Source organism: Dipodomys merriami, unplaced genomic scaffold (genome assembly GCF_024711535.1).
Source record: "Dipodomys merriami isolate MVZ:Mamm:240054 unplaced genomic scaffold, mDipMer1.0.p SCAF_63, whole genome shotgun sequence".
Taxonomy (NCBI): Eukaryota; Metazoa; Chordata; class Mammalia; order Rodentia; family Heteromyidae; genus Dipodomys; species Dipodomys merriami.
In genome coordinates this window covers 5,009,515-5,033,863 of record NW_027206213.1, presented here as the reverse complement: position 1 = coordinate 5,033,863, position 24,349 = coordinate 5,009,515, and the positions used below count along the sequence as shown (strand labels likewise).

At 39.8% G+C, this 24,349-nt stretch overlaps 1 protein-coding gene across 5 annotated transcripts in view; it reads left to right on the top strand.

Moving 5' to 3' along the window:
• Positions 1-227: 227 nt before the first annotated feature.
• The window catches only part of Aftph (aftiphilin), a 69,574-nt gene continuing 45,452 nt past the window's right edge, over positions 228-24,349 (top strand). For 3 of the 5 annotated variants that reach the window (XM_070004527.1, XM_070004529.1, XM_070004526.1), the window contains exon 1: positions 230-441. The gene's annotated coding sequence lies outside the window, so the exon portion shown is untranslated. Of the gene's footprint in view, positions 442-946; positions 1,093-24,349 lie in introns of those variants that run through there. The other 2 variants (XM_070004530.1, XM_070004528.1) reach the window with 2 other exon arrangements.

Here is a 24,349-nt window from a genome sequence, read left to right as displayed (position 1 = left end):
CGACGTTCGGCGCTACGGCGCCTGCGCAGGGGTAAGCGTTCTGTGACACCAATTCCCCTAGTGTCCTCCTCCCCTCCCCAACCCTCCGCACCCACCAGCGCCCGGCCCCGACCTAGCCACCTGCGCCCGGAAGTGACGTATCGGCGGCAGCGGTTCCCCCGCTGCATGATGGGAGAGTGTGTGGAGTGGGCGGGGGTCTCCGCGGAGGAGGAGGCGGAGGAGGCGGCGGCGGAAGAGGGCGGAGGGTAGTGGGATGGGGGTCCCGCGGCAGCGCTGAAACTCCGGGTGGGCGTCCATGGCGCTGCTGCGCTGACAGGGCTGGGGACAGCCTGCCTTCCGCTCTCGCCAGCTCTACGTCCGAGTAGCCGGTCCTTCCCCGGGGAGCCAGTTCCTCCCCGGGCCCCTGAGCCATGCCCATCGCGGCCGCCCCGGACGAGCCAGGTAAACGCGGCCGCTCCGCTCCCCCAGCCGCGCGGGGTGAGAGGGTGCGGGGACCCGGCCCGGCCCACCAGCCGGCTCCTCGCCCTGGCCTGAAGCACCTGCCCGCCGCGGAACCGGGGATGCGGGACCGAGCCGGCTCTGCGGGCCTGCGGGCTTCGGGCTCTGCTCTTTTACGCGGCGGGCGAGGGGACGCCGCTGGCGGCGCCTGAAAGCGCACGGCACGGTCCGGGCTCGCCCTCCCAGGCTCCGATCGGGGGAGTTGGAGCCCATCCCGGTCCTGCCGCCGCGGACTCGCCCTGGCCTGCCGCCGCCACCTGCCCGCCGCTTCCCGGGAGCTGTGGAGAAGTTTGGGGCTTTGCACGGGCTTCCTCCTTCTCCCTCCCCCACCCCCTCCCCTCCCTCGTGACAGGTGTAAACACTGCCCGCGGCGCCGAGGCCCCAGGCCAGCCGCGACCGGAGGGGGCCGAGCCCCGCGGGTTAGGAATCCACCCGCCAGCAGCGGAGACGACCCCCCCCCTCGCCCCCAGACTGACATCCTCTTTTGGGGGGGCGCGAAGGCGGGAGACTTTTTCAGATCTCTCCTTGAACTCCTCCAGAAACCATCTACGTCTGAAAGTTGAGCCATTATTCTTTACGCGTCCGGCTTGGCAGGTGCTGCGCCTTTTCTTGCTCAGGGCAGGGTCAGAGGGTGAGTGTGTTGGGTTCTTTCTCCCTTTGGAGAACGGTGAGAATAGTTGTGGTCTCCTTGTCGGTGGATTCAAGTCATTCCTTGGTTTCCCCGTCTTCTTTAGGGGTTGCAGGGAGGACTCTTTAAGTTGTAAATATTTTACTGGAGGGAGGGGGAAGGGATTGAAGCGTTAGTTCCGTTTCGAAATGCTCACTTTAAGAAGAAGTACATTTTTTTTACACAAAACTTTTCCACGGGCTACTTCTCATAATCCGAGTTTTTTTGTTGTTGTTGTGGGTTTTTTTTCTCCACCCCTCTTGGGGAGAGGTTCGCAGTTTGATGTTACATTTGTTACATTTAATTGTTGCTTTCAGTTTAGCTGGGTGAATACTTGGAAAACTCTAGGTGAAACAATTATTTCAACTCCACCGCTTTGATGTAGTTAGCACAGTTTACTTACGACTTACTTGTTTCACCAGGCTTAAATGTTGTCCTTTGTACTCGTCGTTTCTAGCACTTTGCAGAAGTATACATGTTTCAACAAGATATCTGTGGTGATCTTCTAAGTTTTCTCCATGAAGATCTTTCATGTGCCGTCCAAGATCCTGCATAAAAATTTCTAGACCAGTAAATGATGCCTACTAGATATTCATTAAATCTAGCTATTTCTCTGTGTATTGAATTAGATCAATTTGTCTTCAGTCACACACACACATATAAATACACGTCATTAAAAAAAATCTCTTGAAAGAAATTGACTGGAGTCCAGATAATATGTAGGACACTAAAGTTTTGACGTTTTTCTGATCTCTTTACCTAGACACTAAAATGATACTGGTCCTATGGCAAAACTAAGATAATGTGTTGCATTGCCAAATTCTACTGAATCCAGTTTTTATAAAAATTATATATCTAAGTGAATCCTTTTTTAAAACATTTAAAAATTTTATTCTGCTTAGTTAAAAAAAAAAACACAAGAAAAATAGTGCTTAACAGGCAGTCTTTCAGTAGCATCTCACTAAGGAAATTTCCCTTGTCTCCTAACCCTCCTCTCAAATCACATAAAAGAAGGCTTCAAAGTATTTAGATATTTTAAAAATCATCATGAATTAGTTAGGCCAAAAATTTATATTTGATTTTAATGTTACCTAGTTTGTAAATTAAACAAAAAAGCTTTTTCTCTCTATTGTTAGTACCTTCAATTCCTCTGTACACAGGCTAGGGAGCCTTTTCAGCTTCAACTTTGTAATTTGGTTTTAAAGAAAGTTTGAAAACATCTGGCATTATATGGATTGTACACATAACATTTTTGTACTTACACTTTTCTTAGCATATGTTTATAGATAGACACACATAATCACAGGTCCTTTTACAAATTTGTATGTTTATTGCTAACATGATATGCACTGCTTCCCATGAACAAGAAACTTCCTGTTTTGTTTTTGTTGTTTTTGTTTTTGTTTGTGCTGGAGAGGAAACCTCAGGCCCCTCACATGTTAGGCAACCGCTCTGTCACTGAGCTACAATCCCAGCTCAGGAAGATACTTTTTAAAATGCTTTCTATGCAGTATATTAATTCATTTAATCCTCACAGACTGTATAAGGTAATAGGTAGTGCTGTCCCCATTTCTATTTGGGGGAAACTGAGGCACAGAGATAGTAAATTGCCTAAAGAAAACAACTGGTAAGTGACAGAGTAAGGATATAATAGATCATTTATATGGTTTTAGAACATGTAAAATTTAGAATGAATCTTTAGAAAAAATCAAGTATATTTGGTTAAAAAAAAACAAAAACAAAAACAGAATTGCATGGTAGGTACTTCATTATTCACTCACCACCATGCTTTGTTATATGCTTGAAATCTTTCATGGTAATATTTAAAGTTTAGGTGTTAAACTGCAAAACATGTTAGCATGACATGTCTGTCAGCATTGTTTCAGAAGAGAACAGGGAAGAAGTTAGTGTTGTTTTGTATTTTAAAAGCTTCTACCTTAAACATATTTGAATGAAAAATAGTTAGCAGCCAGGCATGGTGGTGTACGCTTATAATCCCAACATTCAGAAGGTAGAGGCAGGAGGATCTCCAATTTGAGGTGAGCCTGGGCTACATACTCTTATCTCAAGAAATAGAAGAGAGTGTAGTGGAGCATTTAAGCAGCTCAAGTGGAGAGTGCTTGGCTAACATGCATAAGTCCCTCAAGTTTACCACCCATATTGAGAAGGGGGAAAAAAAGTTAGTTTCTCTTGGTTTCTCTGAATTAACTTCTCTTGCCTTGGCTCCCCTCTAATTGCTACCACCATCTTAACACCCTATATAACTACTGAGGTTGCATTCCCCCCCCCTTTTTTTTTTTGTTGGTTGTGGGGCTTGAATTCTGGGCCTGGGCATTGCCCCATAGCTCTTCAGCTCAAGATTAGCACTCTACCACTTGAGCCTGAGAACCACTTCTGGTTTTCTGGTGGTTAATTTGAGATAAGAGTCTGCCTGGGCTGAGGCATGATCCTCAGATCTTAACCTCCTGAGTAGCTAGGGTTACATGAGCCACCAGCACCCAGCAGAGTTTGTATTTCTGGCCATACCCTATTGGTCTCCTGATTAGGTTAATTCTGTGGGAAAGAGAAAAGGTCAGAAACTATTCAGTTGGAGAGGAAGAGGGGCCATGAGGATTCATTGCTCATTGGTTCCAGAGAAGTGAAAAGAGAAGGAAAACAAATGCACATCTATTCTTATCACTCACAACTTCCCTCATTCCAAATAATAACTTAAAGGTAAGCTTTTTAAAGATAAATTGCTAATAGATTAAAAGTCTATGTGTTTAGAGCTTAATTTACAAGCACTGTATTAGTGGAAAATTATGTAGTAAATGGATAGATTTTCTATATATTATATTCACATAAATGTAGCATGTTACAAGGTATTTCAATGAGATAACGGCTATCACCATGTTATCGTCTCCCTTTCTTTCTTACAAGAGTGTACTGAACACTGCTATGATTGACTCTTCTGGGTGCTAGGATACTGAAATGAACAAACAATCTCTGTCCTCTTAGATCTTTGTTTTCATGTGTATGTGTTCACGCATATACACTTGCACATACATGCAGGCTTGTATGTATTTGGGACAGAAAATAATAGCAATAAGATTGCAATGGTGGGTCACACCTGTAACCCTAGCTAGCTACTCAGGAGGTTGAGATTGAGAGGATCCAAGCCAGCCCAGGCAGAAAAGACTTCGAGACTCCATCTCCAAAATAACCAACAAGGAACAGAGCTAGAGAAATGGGTCAAGTGGTAGAGTGCCAGCCAGATACACAAGTTGAATGAGCATGAGGCCTAAGTTCAAGCTGATAGAGAAGAAAAAAAATTACAGATGATGTTAATATGAAGAAAAAAGAATCCGTTTGTACAGTATTCCTTCTCCACTTTGGGTTAGGGATAGTCTGAGGTTGGAGAGAATTAGTGGAAGTTGCTGTTTAATGAAGGATTGGGTTAGAGAAGGCTTAAAACCTGAAGGAAACAGAACAAATTAAAAGTGTTAGAGGCAGATTAGTCAAACTATCTATGGCAGGGAAATCTGATGTATTTAGAGTAGAATGAGCAAACGAGAAGTAGGAGATAAAATCAGTATTAGAGGGTGAGTGCAGAATGTTGGAGATACCTTATAAAAAAAAGTCTAGTGACTTAAATTTATGTGCAATGAGAAATAACTGCAGCGTTTTTGAGTAAAGGTGTGAGATAATTAGTGCTGTCAGAAGGACTTTGGGAGGAGAGAACAGGAGGATTGTGGTTTGAGACCGGCATAAAAATTTAGGGAGACTAATTTCCTGTGGAATTGTGAACAATATCATGGTCCCAGCTGGGCCCAAAATACCAGATCCTATCCTAAAAGATAACTAAAGCAGAAAGGCTGGGAGTATGGCTGAAATGGTTGGGTGTCTGCCAAGTAAGCAGGAGGCCCTGAGTTCAATGCCCATTATTCCCTCCACCCCCTCAATCTGTGTCTGTCTGTCTGTCTGTCAGTGGTAGAATATACTTGCCACATGCAAAACCCTCGGTTTAATCCCCAGCATCTCCTCAAATAAAAGGAGCTATATGGCTGATGTTTAGAAAAGTAGACCAGGAATAAAAGAGTAGAAGCAGAAATACTCAATTTAAAGGTGTTTGTTTACGGTGTTACCAGTTCCAAGATTCTAGTGGCTAGAACTAAGGGGGTATCAATGGAGGTAATAAGAGGTGGTAGAACAATTACTTGAATTGGAAACTTCTATCTCTCCATTGCTAAATTCAAAACATTTACAGAAGCACTTCCTTATGAAAATTGAAAGCTGCCACACTGTTATTCCAGCCCACAGCCTACTCCATTTGTCCTACCTGGGGATGGGAACAGTACTGAGTTTAGAACTCAAGGCCTCTTGCTTACTATTGCTAGATAGATTCTTTGCCTGGGACACATTGCAATCCTCCTGTTCCCCTTATTCCCCCTCCTCACTCCCTCCCCGGCAGTAAGCATGCAGTGTAGCACCATCATGATTTTCTGCTGAAATTGGTATCTCATTACTTTTTTGCCTGGTCTAGCCTCCAGCTGTGATCCTCCTAAACTCCACCTCCTAATTAGATGGGATTAGTCTTGACCCAGGGTGCTCAGCCCGTCCTGTATTCTAACCAGACTCAATGACAGGTCTTATTGTGCCTTTATAATAGCTTCATGCTAGATCTTTGGTGCTTATCTTTTCCCCTACTATTTAATTTTTCTCACTTCAAATTTGTTCTCTTTCATGAAACTACTTCTTTTCACCATTTCTCCCTTCCCAATCAAGTGTGATTGAGCTTTTTCTTAGAATCTTGATGGCTAAATTTTAATTTGTATAATATTTATGTTTACTGTCCTGTTGAATTAGCTCCCTTAATTAATTGTAAGTTTCATTAAGGTTATGACTCCTTTTGCTCAGTTTTGCATGTAGTAGATGCTGAGTGAATAGTGATGTGTGTGTATATATATGTGTGTGTGTGTATATATATATACACACATATATGTATATATAATTTTTTAAAAATAGTCTTTTACAGAAACAAAAAGCATTGTGGAAAATAAAAAAGGAAAAGGCACATTTTAAAATAAAACTCACCAGGCGCTGGTGGGTCACGCCTTAATCATAGCTACTCAGGAGGCTGAGAACTGAGGATCGTGGTTCAAAACAGCCCAGGCAGGAAAGTCTATGAGACTTATCTCCAATTAACCACCAGAAAACTGGATGTAGTGCTGTGGCTCAAGTGATGGAGTACTAGCCTTGAGCTGAAGAGCTTAGGGACAGTGCCCAGGTCCAGAGTTCAAGCCCAATACCAACAAACAAAAACAAAAATAAAAATAGAATTCTCACTGTTAATAGTTTATATAATAGTAAATATTTTTTCTACACATCTTTAATATATTTATATGTGTGTATTTATGCCAAAATGAAATTTTATGCATACTGTTTTAAAGATTGATTTGTTTAGTCATTTAAACTAATGTTTCAGACTATATTCAAATTTAGAAATATGCTTAAATTATCTACTCTATACTATATTTTTCTGGTTATTAAACTTATGAAAGATAGCATTCTAGAAAAATTTGAAAACTGTAGTATGGCTCATGATTGCAAGAACCCATCTGTTTTAATGTCTGGCACAAAGTAGCAATCAGTAGTAAAAGTTGAAAGGAGCACTGATAACTCATACTTGTAATCCTAGCTACTCAGGAGGCTGAGATCCAGAAGACTAAGGTTTGAAACTAGGTCTGTCAAGGCTGTGGGTGTAGCTCAGTGATAGAGTGAGTGCTTAGCATGTGCAGGGCCCCTGGGTTCAGTTTCCTAGGGTTTGTCTCTATCTCCAGTTAACAGAAGGACAAGCTGGATGATGGCTCAAGTGGTCGATTGCCAGCCAAGCAAACACTCTAGCTAATCAAGTGTAAGACCCTGAGTTCAAACTCTTAGCACTGATTAATTAGTGATAATGATAATTTGTTGCTGTTAAAAGGAATAATAGAAGGGAAATACCACTCATCATTGTGTTACAAAGAGAAAGAGAAAACCATTCACATTTGATTCTCTCATCAATAAATATGTGTGTCATACACACATGTACCCATGTATGAATCATGTAAGTTTTTCTTTTATTTACTGTTTTCTCATGTTAGTAGGATCTATAAAACATTAATGACTATGTAGTTTCAGGTTATTTTGCCATTTCTCACTGTGTTTTTCCAATGGTGGTTTTGTCTGTTTTTATTTTTGTATTTTTGTGTGTCTGTATTGGTGCTTGAGCTCAGGGCCTGGACACTGTCTCTGAGGTTTGTTTTGTTTTGTTTTGTTTTGCCTCAAGGGTAGGGCTCTACATACTTTTGAGCCACAGTTCCACTTCTGGGTTTTAAGTGGTTAATTGGAGATAAACATCTCCATTTCTTGCCCTGCTGAAGTTATACTTTCTTAGTACATGTTCTTTTTTTGAAGTAACTGGTTCTAGCTGGGCACTGGCCTTAAACACAAAAGAAAAGCTGAGGGACCTATCAAGCCCCAGTACAAGCACCAAAAAAGACCTCCCTGAACCAGGTGTGTGTACTTAGGATGGAATGGATTGGCACTAAGTGGTTCTTTCTTCAGAGAGGGTGGGGTACTTCTCCATAAAGTATCTCAATCAAATCACTGTCAAAATAAAAAATGTGTGTTGGCTGGGGAAAAAAAAGAAAGAAAGAAAAACAAAAACCAGTTCTGTTAGGTGCTGGTAGCTCCCTGTAATTCTAGCCTCTCATGAGGCTGAGATCTTAGGATCTCAGTTTGAAGGTAGCGTGGGCAGGATAGTCTGTGAGACTTTTTGTCTCTAATTAATAGCCACAAAGCTGGAAGTGGAGCTGTGGCCCAAGTGATAGAGCACTTGAACATAAAAACTCAGGTCCTGAGTTTAAGCCCCAGGACCAGCACAAAACAATAACAATAACAACAAAAACAGTAACTGATTCTGTTAGAAAGCTACTTACGTATAAGAAATACAGATTTATCTTCTATAGTAAGTGTAATACAGTATCACTAAGCACATGTGGTATTTGAAATGAAGCTAGTCCATATAAAAGTGTAAAGTGCATACAGATTAAAAAAAATCTATTGTGAACTATATTAATAATGTTTTATATTGATTACATGGTAAAATAGTACTTTAAAATAGGTGGGGTGGGGCTGGGAAGGTGGCTCGGTGGTAGAGCACTTGCCTTGCAATGCATGAGGCCCTGGGTTCGATTCCCCAGCACCACATAAGCAAAAAGAAAACAGCCAGAAGTGGCACTGTGGCTCAAGTGGTAGAATGCTAGCCTTGAGTTGAAGAGCTGAGGGACAGCGCCCAAGCCCAGAGTTCAGGCCCCACAACCGGACCCCCCCACCAAAAAAATAAAAAAATAAAAAAATAAAGTAGGTGGGGTGGTGGTGGTATCTTCCTATAATTTCAGTTATTCAGAATGACCATTAGTTGGGCACCACTGTAGGTTAGCTGGTGAGACCCTTTCTCCAAAGGGGGAAAAATTAGATACTTTGGGTTAAGTAAAATATATACATACAAATGATAGATATAGGTACATATGATTATAGAAAACAACTTTTATTAATTTTTCTTTTAATGTAACTACTAGAAAATTTAAATTTGTGAGTATAGTTTTTATGTTTCAGTTGGACTGTGCTACTCTAGAATGAACACTGACTTTATGGAAAAGAAATGTAAGATTCATTTTAATGGTTCTAGAGTACTAAATACATTTGTTTTTTGGGGGGGAGGGGGAAGGCTGTTTTTAAAGGGGTCTTGGAGATTTGTCCAGGCTGGTGTGGTACTCCTTATCTCTCATCAGCATACTTAATTTAACAATGAGTTTTTTTAAATCACAGATTATATTTAAGCTTCTTGATATATTTTTCATGATATGTACAGTTTGAACAGCAATTTTCTGAATTATTTCAATACAAATGATAACTTACTACAATTCTTACATACTGAAAAAAATATGTATAGGAGGACTTCGGAAGATGTTAGAAAGGGACTGGGAAGGTGGCTCAGTGGTAGAGTGCTTGTGGGTTCGATTCCTCAGCACCACATAAGCAAAAAGCAAAAAGCCGGAAGTGGCACTGTGGCTCAAGTGGTAGAGTGCTAGCCTTGAGCTGAAGAGCTGAGGGGCAGCACCCAGACCCAGAGTTCAGGCCCCACGACCAGACCCTCCCCCCCAAAGAAAGAAAGATGTTAGAAAGCTTGATCCCTCACCTAAAAATTGATGAATGTACATGATTGTTTCAGGCAAGAGTAATTCAAGTGAAAGACTGTGGCATAAGAGAATGTTGTCTGTCTCTCACTGAAGGGAAGCCTAGCTAAGAACGTTAAAACAGGTAGTAAAGGAGCTTACTGTATGGCTTTAGGGATAACTGTGACATTGAGGGCTATGTCCAATAAACACTTTTAAAACATCTTTATTTGTCCATATTTGACTTTAAAAAAATTGCTTGGGTTGCAAATGATTAATACTGGAGAGAGTACTCTAGATGATGATGACAATTTAAACCAGAATGAAGTCAGAGCTGGAGATACTGTGTATTTAAGAGATTCATTAGTTAAAACCCTCTTTCCCTCCCTCCCTTCCTTCCTGCTCTCTGTCTCTCACAAACAAGGTAAAAACATTCTTTAGAGCCGGGTGCCTTGTGACTCACGCTGTAATTCTACTTAGGAGGCTGAGATCTAAGAATCATGGTTCAAAGCCAGCTCATGCAGGAAAGTCCAGAAACTTTTATCTCCAATTAACCACTAAAACTTCAGAAGTGGAGCTGTGGCTCAAATGGTAGGGTGCTAGCTTTCAGCAAAAAAGAGCTCCGGGACAGCAATCAGGCCCTTAGTTCCCACTGTTAAAAATAGATAGATAGATAGATAGATAGATAGATAGATAGATAGATAGATAGATAGATAGATAGATGCATACATACATATATATCTATGTATATATAAATATTAGAGATAATGGACTGTGAAGAGTTTTATCAAATATACCTCTTATGTTTCTGATTTAGTCTTTCATTGAGTTAAAGAACCCTGGAAGAGGACAAAGGTATAGGAAGAAGAGTTTGAGATCTATTCGTGTGTGTGTGTGTGTGTGTGTGTGTGTGTGTGTGTGTGTGTGTGTGTGTGTGTGTGTGTGTGTGTGTGTGTGTGTGTGTGTGTGTGTGTGTGTGTGTGTGTGTGTGTGTGTGTGTGTGTGTGTGTGTGTGTGTGTGTGTGTGTGTGTGGTGTAGGGAGGGGCGTGTTTGAGCTTTTTTGCTCAAGCCTAGCACTCTTAGCACTTGAGCCACAGCTCCCCCTCTGGCTTTTTTGATGGTTAGTTGGAACCTTGTGGACTTTCCTTCCCCTGTCTGACTTTAAACTATGATCCTTAGATGTCAGCTAGGATTATAGAAAGGAGCTACCAGTGCCACCTTTTTTCTATGTCGTCTTTTGTTTGTTGTGATTTGGTGGTGCTGGTGTTGAACTTAGTGCCTTGTGCATACTTACCAGGCATCCATCACTGAACTGTACCTCCCTCCATCTGATTCTTAACCCCCTGAACTGTGTTGTTGTTAAATTCAGTTTAATGTTATAGGAAATTCAAGTGAAAGGATTTGGCAGACAACTGATTTGACTGGATAAATCTGGGAGCCCTAGATTCTAGTAATTATGAACCATAGGTACATGTTTACTGAATGTTGAATAAGGAGACAGCCTGCATAAGCTTTCCCTCAGCATTCATGGAGAATTTAAGGATACTACTGCCTACCATACATACAGTTACCAAAAATCTATAAAAACTCAATTCCCATAAAAATAAGGTTACTATTTTCCTATTATCTAAGCACTTTCTTCCACATAATATAAATCATCTAAATAATATTTAGAATAACTAATACAATGTAGATACTGTATAAGTAATTCATATACTATTTTGTTTAGGGAATGATTACAAGAAAGTTTTTAAAATGTTTTTCAGTACAGGCACGTTTTTCCTTATTTCTAATGCTCAGTTGTTTGATTTTTTTTCACATGAAGAACTTATGGTTATAGAGGACAGACTATGCTACTAACTTGACAATTTAGTTCGAGAAATTTGCAGTTTGTTTTCAAGTATCTTTGTAAAAGTGAAAGAAAGAAGATCAGATAAGTACTACTGATGGACAAATATGTAATCAAGTAATCTTACACAGTGCTTATTTGATGGTTTGGAAAGATGTATATTCATAGGTGTGTGATATTTCTGTATTGTTCATCTTTTAATATTCTCATTCCTTTCCCCTCTCTAGCACCCCTAGTCACACAATTATATACACATTCCCCATCTTTTTTTCTGTGAATATATGTGCATATATGCATGTATATGTATCCTCTGTAATTTATGTATACATTTATCTTTTAGGTTTACTGTCCACCTATGAGGGAAAACGTGAGACTATGAAACTTGGTATTGGTAGAGCCAGTAAAATTAACTAGGAAAAGCAAAAACATGTAAATTTAAAAAAAATTATCTCAGTTTGCTTCTGTGACGGTATACTATCACTACAAAGTATATAAAATAGTATCTTCCAGATAGATAAATGTAGTGGAGACTACATTTATATGATCAAAATAAAGATAAAATGTCTAGTGATTACCAATAAATATAAAACTCTATTTTACTAGTGGATTTAGAGTGAATTTAAGCATTAAATTTGTTACTTAAGAAAACAATTTGTTGGTAGCCCACGCCTATAATCCTAGTTACTTGGAAGTTCAGGAGGATCTCCATTTGAGGCCAGCCTGGGCAAAAAGTTAAGAGACTGATCTCAACAGATAGCTGGGTGCACTAATACATGCCTGTTATCCTGGCTATGCAGGAGACTGAGATCAGGAAGAACATAGTTCCAGACCAGTCTGGGAAAAAGTCTAAAGTCTCATGTTCTCCCTTCTCCCTCATAAGTGGATGGTAAACTGAAAAGATAAATGTATACATAAATTACAGAGGAGCACATATATATATATATATATATATATATATATATATACACACACACACAGATATATACATGCATGTATGCACATATCTATCTGCACAGAGAGAAGATGGAGAACATGTATATAATTGTGTGACTGTTTAGAGGTGATAGAGGGGGAAAGGAATAAGAATATTAAAAGATGAACAATGCAGAAAGTATAGTACACCTATGAATGAAGATAGCAAAACTCACTGAAAGCTGGAATGACTGGGGCATGGGGATGGGGAAAGTGAAAGTGAACAGGGTAAAGGAGGATGAATGTGGCCAGAATATGTTCTGTGCATATGTGAAACCAGAACAATGGAGCTTATCGAGATTGACTTGGGGAAAGGAGGAGATTGATGGAGAGGGTAAGTCTAACCAAGATACATTGTGAATGTACATGTACATGTCAAAATGTAACCCCCCTTATACAACTAATTGATGCTAATAGAAGAAAATATAAAAAGTAAAAAACTAAAAGTTCATAATACCTCATCTCAACAGGACAAGACTGTCATCCCATCTAAAATAGGACGTATAAATAGAATGAAGGTTCACGATGGCCTAGGCAAAAAGTAAAACCTTATCTCCAAAATAATCAGAGTAAGAAGGTCTGGCAGGCTCAAGTAGTTGAGTGCCTGCTTAGCTAGTACAAAGCCCTGAGTTCAAACCTCAGTAAAAAGAGAGTGAGAGATTTGAACTCTTTTTTGGGGTGGGGTGGGGTGGGTGGGTACGGGAATATTAGGGCCGGAACTCAGGGCCTCATACTTCCTAGGCAGTGCAATATCACTGAGCCATGCCTTCAGCCTAGATTTCACTGGTTATTCCTGCTTCTCAACTAGGCACCATGTTGAGACTTCCCACTGACTTTAAAGCTTCCCATTTTAACTGGGATCAGAGGCATGAGCTGTAGCTTCCAGCTTTGCCCTGTGGAGATGGAGTCTCAAGGGTTTTTCTGCTGGAGCTGGCCTGGCACCTGGATCTTCTCAGTGTCAGCCTCACATATAGCTTGAGATGATAAGTGCATGCCATAGCACCTACCTGTGGATTGAGAAAGGGTTTTATGAACTTTTCTGCCAGGGCTGGTCTCAAATGTGATCCTCCCATTCTTAACCTCCCAAGTAGCTAAGATTATAGGTATTAGCCACAGTGCCTGGCTCATCTTGTGTATGTGTATGTGCATGAGTGCATGCTAATCCTGAGATATGAACTCAGGGCCTGGACACTTCCTGACTGAGCTTTTTTGCTCAAGGCTAACACTATACCCTTTTGGCTTTTTAGTGGTTAATTGGAGTTTCATGGACTTTCCTGCATGGGCTGCCTTCAAACCATGATCCTTAGATCTCAGTCTTCTGAGTAGGTAGGATTACATATGTGAGCCACCAGTATCTGACCTTTTTTTTTTTTTTTTGGTCTGTTGTGGGGCCTGAACTCTGGGCCTGGGTGCTGTCCCTTAGCTCTTCAGCTCAAGGCTAGTGCTCTACCACTTGAGCTACATCACCACTTCCGGCTCTTTGTGCTTATATGGTGCTGAGGAATTGAACCCAGGGCCTCATGCATGCAAGGCAAGCACTCTACCACTGAGCCACCTCCCCAGCCTTGTACCTGACTTCTTTTTTTTGCTTTTCTATTTTTTTTAACTTGTTATAATTGAATTTTGTTCTTTAAAAAAAAAATTAGCTAAGTGTTGGTAGCTCATGTCTGTAATCCCAGCTACTCAGGAGGCTGAGATCTGAGGATCGCAGTTAGACCAGCCCAGGCAGGAAAGTTGGTGAAACTCTTATCTCCACTTAACTACCAGAAAACCAGAAGTGGCACTGTGGCTCAAAAAGGTAGGGCATAATCCTTGAGTGAAAAAGCTCGGAGACAGCACTGAAGCCCTGCGTTCAAGCTCCAAGACCAACAAAAAAAGAAAGAAAAAGAAAAAAAAGAAAGAAAAAAAAAATCAGGCAGGACATTGGTGGCTCTACATCTTTAATCCCAGCTACTCAGGAGGCTGAGATCTGAGACTCACAATTTGAAGCTAGCCTGGACAAAAAAAAGTTTTTGGTTTTTTTTCTCCAGTTAACCACCAAAAGGCCAAAATTGGAGCTGTGGCTCAAGTGATAGATAGAGTGCTAGCTTGAGTTTTTTTTTTTGTTTTTTTTTTTTTGGGTCCGGTCATGGGGCCTGAACTCTGGGCCTGGGCGCTGTCCCTCAGCTCTTCAGCTCAAGGCTAGTGCTCTACCACTTGAGCCACAGCGCCACTTCCGGCTTTTTTGTTTTTGCTTATGTGGTGCTGAGGAATCGAACCCAGGGCCTCGAGCATGCAAGGCAAGCGCTCTACCACTGAGGCACCTTCCCAGCCCTAGCTTGAGTTTTTAAAAAAAAACCAATCCAGGGACAGTACTCAGGCCCTTCGATCAAGTTCAGGTCTGGTGCGTGTATGTGTACACACACACACTCTCTCTCTCTCTCTCTCTCTCTCTCTCTCTCTCTCTCTCTCTCTCTCTCTCTCTCTCTCAGAGATTTCAAGTTTTAAAATTCAAGTCTTTGTCCTGCCTGAAGTCTAAGCAGAATATTTAAATATTCATTGCTTTGTACATGTTCCCATGTTTTGGATTCATCTAGACATTATGTGCAACAGAGAAAACAACTTTCTCATTAGGTTCAGACATTTACTTGAAATACAATGTGTTATGCCTAAATAAAAAGCTGACATTTCAGTTAGATGACCAATAAGTGGTTTCTGCAAGTGGAAGGAGCTTTTTAGTCACTATTCATATATTCATCTCAAAGTTCATTTCTAACTCTGATTAGTTTTTAAACATGGTTTTTTAAAATAAGACTATGGCCTTTAAATTATATATATTTACACATATACACATATCATGTAAATCTTCAAAAAGAAAGTCATAGGCTCTCTGATTAGTACTAGTAATTAAATATTTCAGAAAGTTTCCCATAAATCTAGGCTGTTACCTGAAATAGTTACTTCTTATTTCAAGGGTTGTTAGAGTAATTACATTTATTCCTTTAAGTAAATTTTCTCAGTTGACTTTAAAGTACTGAAAATTTTATGTTGGGAATGCTTTATTTATTTATGTATTTATCTTTTGGTTGTAGGGCTTGAACTCTGGGTCTGGGTGTTGTCCCCCAGCTCTTCAGCTCAAGGCTAGTGCTCTACCACTTTAGCCACAGCACCCCTTCTGGTTTTCTGGTGGTTAATTGGAGATAAGAGTCTCATGGACTTTGCTGTCCCAGCTGGCTTTGAACTGTGATCCTCAGATCTCAGCCTCCTGAGTAGCTAGGATTATAAGCGTGAGCCACTGGTGCTGGCATTTTGAATCTCAAGAATACTAAATTTCTTTCTTTCTTTCTTTCTTTCTTTTTTTTTGGGTCCGGTCATGGGGCCTGCACTCTGGGCCTGGGCGCTGTCCCTCAGCTCTTCAGCTCAAGGCTACCACTCTACCACTTGAGCCACAATGCCACTTCTGGCTTTTTTCTTTTTTGCTTATGTGGTGCTGAGGAATCGAACCCAGGGCCTCATGCATGCAAGGCAAGCACTCTACCACTGAGCCACCTTCCCAGCCCCAGAATACTAAATTTCTTAATGATATTTTCAGAAAAATATAAGCAGCAAAACTTTTAACAATATGTGTGCTGTCATAACAGTTTTTAAAAGGTAGTTTGACTGATTTAGCTATATCATTAATTTTGCCAGTTCAATTTAGAAATTTTTGTCTTCCCTGGGAGTTTAACATAGTATTTCTCAGCCTTAGCTAGCCATAGTATCATCTTTGTAAACTGTTTTTAATGTACAGATATCAAGGTCTACCTAGTTTATTAAAGACACACACCCACACACCCACACACAAACTTCAAAGTTGACAACCATTGGTTTTAGAGCATAAAATGGGAGAAAAACTTGGAAGCAAAGATAATGTGATTTGCTCTGTTAAATTTACAAAAGAAGGAAGATAAACTTGACAAGCAGCAAGACGTAATGAAAAGAACACCAGTGCAGATGTTAGAGCCCTACTTTCCACGAGTAAGCATCTTGTGTAGTATGTATCATACAGTAACTCAATAATTGTAAGTAATCTTGGGGCTGGGAAGGTGGCTCAGTGGTAGAGCGCTTGCCTTGCATGCCTGAGGCCCTGGGTTCGATTCCTCAGTACCACATAAGCAAAAAGAAAAAAAAAGCCAGGAGTGGCTCTGTGGCTCAAGTGGTAGAGTGCTAGCCTTGAGCTGAAGAGCTGAGGGACAGCGCCCAGGCCCCGAGTTCAGGCCCCACGACTGGACCAAAAAAAAAAAAAAAATTGTAAGTAATCTTATTTCTCCAGACCTCATAGAAAACATCATTCCTGGGGAGGGTTTTAAAGGCTTAGTAAATGGATTCTTTGCACAAAGACTAGAAGAGAAGACATATACAGCAGCTTAGAGGTGACGTATTTCTCTGGAGCAAAGAAGAAATCTTGACTAAAGTAGTTTCAAGTAGAATAGAGTGGTTTGGCGTGAAATAATGAGGTCCTGAGATATTAAAACAAAAAAATACTTATAAAGAAAGAAAGAACTTTTAGCAAATTAGTTGGTTAATAATATAACCATCTTAATTGTAAGCTTCAGATCAGGAAGCTGTTCACTTGTTATGCTGGAAGCAGCCATTGATTTAGAGGAATTGGAAAAGTAAAGAGAATACTTTTTTATATTTTGGACTAGGACTTATTTCTGTTTTTAATATCAGTTTAGGGAGTCATCACCAACTTCTAAGTAAAAATGAAATCCACCTAAAAACAATCTGAATATACTCAGTAAATACTGATTTATGAAACTTAAAAAATATAGGGGGGGGAGTTGGGGAGGTAGGGAGGGAAGGGATGGTAGAGGCAAAACAAAGGACGTGACAGTGCTCCATAAGATATGTACTCATTACTTAACTCATGTAACTGTAACCCCTCTGTACAGTATTTTTACAATAAAAAACATATAAAAATATGGGTCCTATGTAAGATGAATTCTTTGGATTATGTGGGGCAGAATTGGAAGATTCTTCATCATATGACAAGCTAATTCTCAAGTCATGTCTAACCAAAAGTATTTGGTAGGTTGCAAATAATAAGTGTTTTCTATTTTTTGCTTTTAGCCTTTAGTCTTTCTACCTCCTGGGGAAAAGTAAAACTTTAAACAAATGAAGCAAAAGCACCATTAAAAAGGTCATCTGGCTAGAAATCTGTTTGCCATGGAATTCTTTCCATAGTTTGCAAGGAGTTATCAGTACAGAGTCCACCTGGATCTTGACAAAGCTTTGTTTTATAATCCCTTCAAGAATGTCATTGTGGTTTCTTACCTGTGACTTGTGTATAATTTTATTTAAGCCTGCTTTTTTTTTTCTAGTTTCCTCATGTGTCTACATCATCTTTAATGGATGATCAGAGGAAAAATTAAAATGAAACTAGTATTACTTGGGAAAAGTTAGGTGTAAATCTGCTATTGTACAGTCAATATTTAAGGCCATATTTATTAGTTTTAGCTACTTCATTACCTGTCAGTCAGGTAATTGAGTTATAACTACATTAGGTTGCAGTTTTATAACTTTAATAGATAACTCTTTTTTCTAAAAGATGACTTGCTCTTATGACAGATGTTTGTAATTGTATATAGAACAGCACTGCCAAAGAACAGCTGTCAATGTGTGCATTTTTTAGTTAGAATTGCAGTATTTAGTTTTGAAAGTCCAAAAAGTAGTTTGTGATTTTTTTTATTGTGAAAATACTGTACAGAGAAGTTACAATTACATGGGCAAGATAATGAGTACATTTCTTATCAAGAATTGTTGCCTCCTCCTTTGTTTCCCCTTCATATTCCTTCCCAACTGTCCCCCCTCCCCCTCACCCAGCCATAAAGTTTGTTTTTCAACATTACAACTTGTACATCTCTGTGATTTTTTTTTAATTCTTGGAATATCCTGGTCTCTTAAGGCTTAACTCATCAGTCTAGAAACATATAGCAAGAAATTTTAATTTAAAATTAAGTTTTAATTTTAATTTAAAACATAACCAGAAAAAACAATTAAAACATGTCAACTGTTCGTATCAGCTAAGTGCAGAACCTCCTGTGGGAGTTTTCATGGAGTACTAGAGAAAGTTTCTGGGGGAGCAGAGAAAAGAGAACAAGGGGAATTAGGTGGGCTATCCAGAGTAGCATCACTCTCTGGTGTCTGGGATCTTGAACTGACACCTCCATTTATGCTAAAAAATTGCTTCAAAGCAATTAGGTCTGTTAAAAACACTCTAACACATTTTTGTCCTCCCTCAGTTTTTTTTCCTCTAGCTTGTTCAAAAAGTACCACCTCTTAACAAAGGAGGAGGCTACAATGCTTGATAAGAAATGTACTCATTATCTTGCCCATGTAATTGTAACCCCTCTGTACAGTATTCTCACAATAAAATTAATTAATTAATTAATTTTAAAAAAGTACCACCTCTCTCAATATATTTTCCCCCCCTCTGGATAGCTTGTAGTACAAAGAATTGCATTCATTTTCTTTCATATTCATCACATTTTAGCCCCGTTTAGCTTGGGTTTGTATGTTTCCTAACTTTATTTGGTGGGAACATTGAAACCAGAGTTAGTGAACACATTCAAGAGCAGTCAGAATAAATGCAAGAACAATAATGTATTCAGTCCTACTGTGAGCTAGGCCCTGAAGATGCAGCAGCAGCCACAGAAGCCTGTGCCCTAGCCACATAACATTCAGTCTTGAACTCAAGGAACTTACAGGAGCAGTTTCAATGAAGTCATGGGGTGAAAGCCAGAGTATGCTAGAGTTCAGGACTGAGTGGGGAGATTAAGAAACTCTATAGTGAGGGGCACTAGAGGAGCACAGAGGGAAATCTTTTGTTTAGAGGGTTCAAGAGTCTTGAACACCTTTAGCTGAAGAGAAAGAATTATTGATCATGAAGAGTCCCTGAACCACAATTGAGAACAAAAAGAGAAAAGGTCCAGGAATTCTCTAAAGACAAGATGGTGGATGTAAGCAAGGGGGTGTGTGTGTGTGTGTGTGTGTGTGTGTGTGTGTGTGTGTGTGTGTGTGTGTGTGTGTGTGTGTGTGTGTGTGTGTGTGTGTGTGTGTGTGTGTGTGTGTGTGTGTGTGTGTGTGTGTGTGTGTGTGTGTGTGTGTTCTCTAAAGACAAGATGGTGGATGTAAGCAAGGGTGTGTGTGTGTGTGTGTGTGTGTAGGCATAAATTTGAGAGAGTTCTTCTGCCTCTTTAGATTTTATTTCATTGTAGTTTCAGGGATATGAGAGTAGAAAATTATAGTGGCTAATTTATTTGTTAAACAAATGAAACAGAGTCCCAGGGAAGAAAAAACTCTTTCCAGGAGCTAATGTATGTGTCCTCACTGCTGCTTCTGTTTTGTTGCCCTTGTTATCAGTAATTAGCTAACTCATGTTACTTGTTCCATTTCAAATTGAAGTCATTTTTAGGGAAAATAGCAAGTTCTCAAATATGATCAGTGTTAGGTCTGCCCAGGAGAACCCCCCCCCCCCTTCCTGAAAGACAGCACATGGCCTTATCACCTGCTTGAAACCAGTTATCATCTGTCAGTCACCTGACTGTGAGTCAGGAAAGGACCCCAGACTTTGAGGTCGCTTCATCATCCACTGAGGTCATTTACTGAACAGCCCTTTCAAGCCTCCTTTGGGCAGTGAGAGGTTCTGAGATTCCCAGATTCTGAGATCACTTCTGCATCTGCTGTGGTCACACCTCCTCCCTACAGTTCCCTATATAATCCCTCTCAACACAAGTTTCCTCCTCTGCTCCCTTCCTCTTCCCTCCTCTCCCCACCCCCCCTCCCCTTCCAACTTGTGAGGGCCAACATTTTGCTCTCCTCCCAATAAACTCTTTTCTGCCTGAACCACATGGTAGTCTCCTTTTTGCAAACCTTATAGTCAGTTGATAGGACAATTTAGGATCTAATTTTATTAATGTATTGTGTTTAATTTTTACACAAAACTACTCAAGTATCACTAATGTATTATTACAGACTTATGTACTTACAATGTTCAAAGAAATTTTCATAAGTTTTTTAAAAACTAACTTCTAAAATGATAACTCTTATTAGGTAATTCAAACCTGAAGGGTAAGTATGTGTAGCTGCTCATATAATTGATGGTATGTATGTGATATTTGTACCATTGTGAATTATCCTTACTGATATGAAAACCAGGAAAGCAAACTTTTGTTGTCCCTTTTGTCAGTCTACCTTTTTAGGATGATCAATTTAGGTATAAAGATATTTTGGTCTTGTTTTCATTTGTACATATTTGCTACTATGTACAATAATTTTGAAAAAGATTGGTTTCTTGGCATTGTTCTATTATACTTTCTTCATCTTGTAAAAGTCATTTTTTTCCTTCCACATGTCAAATCTTATGAAAAACTTGGAAACCTTTTGGGGGAAATTATAATTCTAATATTTGCTACCAATCATTTCTGTAATGTTTGAAGTCAGTTATCAAAATTTGATTAGCTAATGGTTGCTTTGATCTTCCTTGAGTTTATTGGCGTATAATCCTAAAAAGCTGCAAATGAATATATGCCTTTTTGTCTGTTATTTACACTAGAAAAAATATGATTACTGACTGTACAATCACTGGTAGTAATGAATTTATTGTATTTTAGATGGATTAAAAGATTGAGTTACTGATTGTGGTGATAATGAAATCTCTAGTGCTGAGTAAAGACCACTCATTACCTATCCTGGGCAAACTGGTAAAAGTAGTATAGAATAAATGTAAAAGCCTTATATAAATATCATAAATGATATTATGGTCTTTTTATAGTTTTTTATTGTAAAAATACTGTACAGAGGGGTTACAGTTACATGAGTAAGGTAATGAGTACATTTCCTATCAAGCATTGTTACCTCCTCCTTTGTTTTCCCCCTACCATCCCTTTCCTCCCCCCCCCTACCCCCAAGTTGTAAAGTTCATTTTCAACATAGTGTCTTGTACATTTCATTGTTACGATGGGTCAACCTTATTTAAGCATTTTGTTATTTCCCTTCCCCTCCCCAAATTAGAAAAATTCAGGGCACGGACATCAAATACATTGAAAACAGGGATTATACTGTGGGGAAGAACATACAGAGAAAAAAAAATCACATAGTACGTTTTAAATACGTTAAAAACAATAGCAAGAGGGGCTGGGAAGGTGGCTTAGTGGTAGATCGCTTGCCTTGCATGCTTGAGGCTCTGGGTTCGATTCCATAACACCACATAAGCAAAAAGAAAAAAGCCAGAAGTGGCGCTGTGGCTCAAGTGGTAGAGCTCTAGCCTTGAGCTGAAGAGCTGAGGGACAGCGCCCAGGCCCAGAGTTCAGGCCCCACGACAGGACCCCCCCCCCACACACCCAAAAAACAACAACAACAAAAACAATAGCAAGAAAGCAAAAACCACTTGTGTCCCTATCTTGGGGTTCATTTCACTTAACATCATCTTATATGGTCATATGTCCATAGCTTTTGACCTTTTCTGCTTGTCCTAGACTTATACTACTTATTTCAAATAATGGAAACCATGGGAACTATGTTTCTTTTGGCCTGGCTTACTTCACTTAATATAGTTTTTTCTAAGTCTTTCCATTTCCTAACAAATGGGGCAATGTCATTCTTTCTGATGGAGGCATAGAATTCCATTTTATAAATATACCACATTTTCTTGATCCATTCATCTACCTAGGGGCATCTGGGTTGGTTCCCTATCTTAGCTATGATAAATAATGCTGTTATAAACAGTTGTGCTGATAGCTTTCGAATAGCTTAGTTTGTGATTGTGTGGGTAAATGCCCAAAAGTGGGATTGCTGGGTCATAGGGGAGCTCTATGTGGAGTCTTTTGAGGAACCTCCATACTACTTTCCAAAGTGGCTGAACACGTTTACACTCCCACCAACAATGCATTAGGGTTCCCTATGGTCTTTCTTTAAGACATAGTAAACAAAGTAGAAATGTAGGCTAGATGGGCAGATGCATTGACAGAGGGTTTTGACATCATTTTGAAATTACCATACAGATATTACAGTAATATTTCTGGTACTACAGTAAAGATTATGAAGAATTTGAACTTAATTGTTCCATTTCTTAATTGCTTATATAACATTTTAATTTATTTTTCTAAAATGAAGGGGAGTTTTTTTGTTTGGTTTGATTTTTAGACTGTGATTTTAAAACATTTTTGAATGTGTGATCCATTAAATATACCTTGTTACTATGGTTTACTATCAGAGTCAGGCAGATAAATATAAAGTTGTCTTTGGGGGGAGCGGGGGGTCCGGTCGTGGGGCTTGAACTCTGGGCCTGGGCCGTGTCCCTCAGCTCTTCAGCTCAAGCCTAGCGCTCTACCACTTGAGCCACAGCACTACTTCCAGCTTTTTTCTTATGTGGTGCTGAGGAATGGAACCCAGGGCCTCATGCATGCAAGGCAAGCACTCTACCACTGAGCCACCTTCCCAGCCCCATAAAGTTGTCTTTCTTTTCCCTTATCACTAACTTTCTTGTTTTTGTTCTCCTCTAGTCCCCAACTCAGTTTCTATAAAGTAAGTTTGGAGTGAGGAGTCCTGGTAAAGCTAGATTGTATTGTCTAGGTCTGCCTGTTGGGCCTTGAAATGTGATATATATATACATTGATTAAGCTGGACTGGTTCTCCATAAAGAATGGGGGTTTCTCCTGCAAGTTAAGTGTTAAGCAAGTGTTTAGCTTACCAGGAAGGACAAGTTAACTACAAGGTGTTTGATTCTGGGAGATTCCTAGAGGGCTTTTACTTAAGAGATACAAATAGCACCACCAAATAGGAGCCCCAAGATTTTTGGTTAGATAATACCTGAGTGTAGATAAGAAAGGATAGGACAGAGCAGGGACTGACTATATCGTTGAGGAATATGTAGGGACTATATACTTTTGATTCCACCCAGGCTTTTTTTTGCAGTGCTGGAGTTTGAACTCTAGGTCTTGTGCTTGCCAGACAGGCACTTTTCCACTTTAGCCAGACTCTGCCACTTGAGCCACAGCTCCAATTCCAGCTTTTTGATGGTTAATTGGAGATAAGAGCCCCACAGATTTTCTTGCCCAGGCTAGCTTCAAACTTCATATATGACCTTTCTAACTGGCTTACAGGTGTGAGCCCCCAGCTCAAGTTTGGTATAGTTTTAATAGTTACTGTGAAACAGTTTTCTAGATACACCCTCATCAATAAAGTATGAGAATTAGAGTTGTTCCTAGCCAAAGTGATTCTGATAAGAATGATTTAGTTTTAATGTTAGCCATCCTAATGGGTAGAATGTGGTCTTAATATATATCTTAGGCCAGCCTGGAACTTCAGCCTCCCAAAGGGCCAGGATAAGCCACCCAAGTGAGGCATGAGCCACCAGTCCTGCCTCTTCACATAGTTTTAGTGAGCATTTCTCTGATGACTTTTCATATGTTTATTGGACATTTAGATATATTCTCTTTTTAAATACCTGTTCAGGCTTTGGCTTTTTTTTCTCTTGGCTTGTCTCACATTAGCCTATAGGAATTCTTTTTTTTGGTCCAGTAGTGGGGCCTGAACTCTGGGCCTGGGCACTGTCCCTCAGCTCTTCAGCTCAAGGCTAGTGCTCTACCACTTGAGCCACAGTGCCACTTCCGGCTTTTTTCTTTTTGTTTATGTAGTGCTGGAGAATCGAACCGAGGGCCTCGAGCATGCAAGGCAAGCGATCTACCACTGAGCCACCTTCCCAGCCCCCCTATAGGAATTCTTTATGTATTATGTATACAAGTTTCTTAACAATGACTGGTATTGCAAGTAGCTTTTCCCAGGTTACAGCTTGCCTTGTCACTATTTTAATAGCATCTTTTTGATAGGAAGAAAATTTTGATGTCCAATTTATCAGTCTATTTAGTGCTTCCTGTTTCTTGTTTGAAATATTTTTTCCCTCATGATCACTACAATAATTTCTTTCTCTAGAAGACTTTTATTTTTCACATTTAGGCCTATGATCTATTTAGGCTCATTTTTATGTAAAAGGGTAAGTAGAATCAAAATGTTTTGTCTTCCATGTATATATTCAGTGAGTGAATTATGCTTGAAAAATCCATCCTTTCCATATTATACAGCAGTAGGCATTTTTATTAGTATAGGATGTGACTTTAAACCAAGTTTTGTTATCTGATAATTTA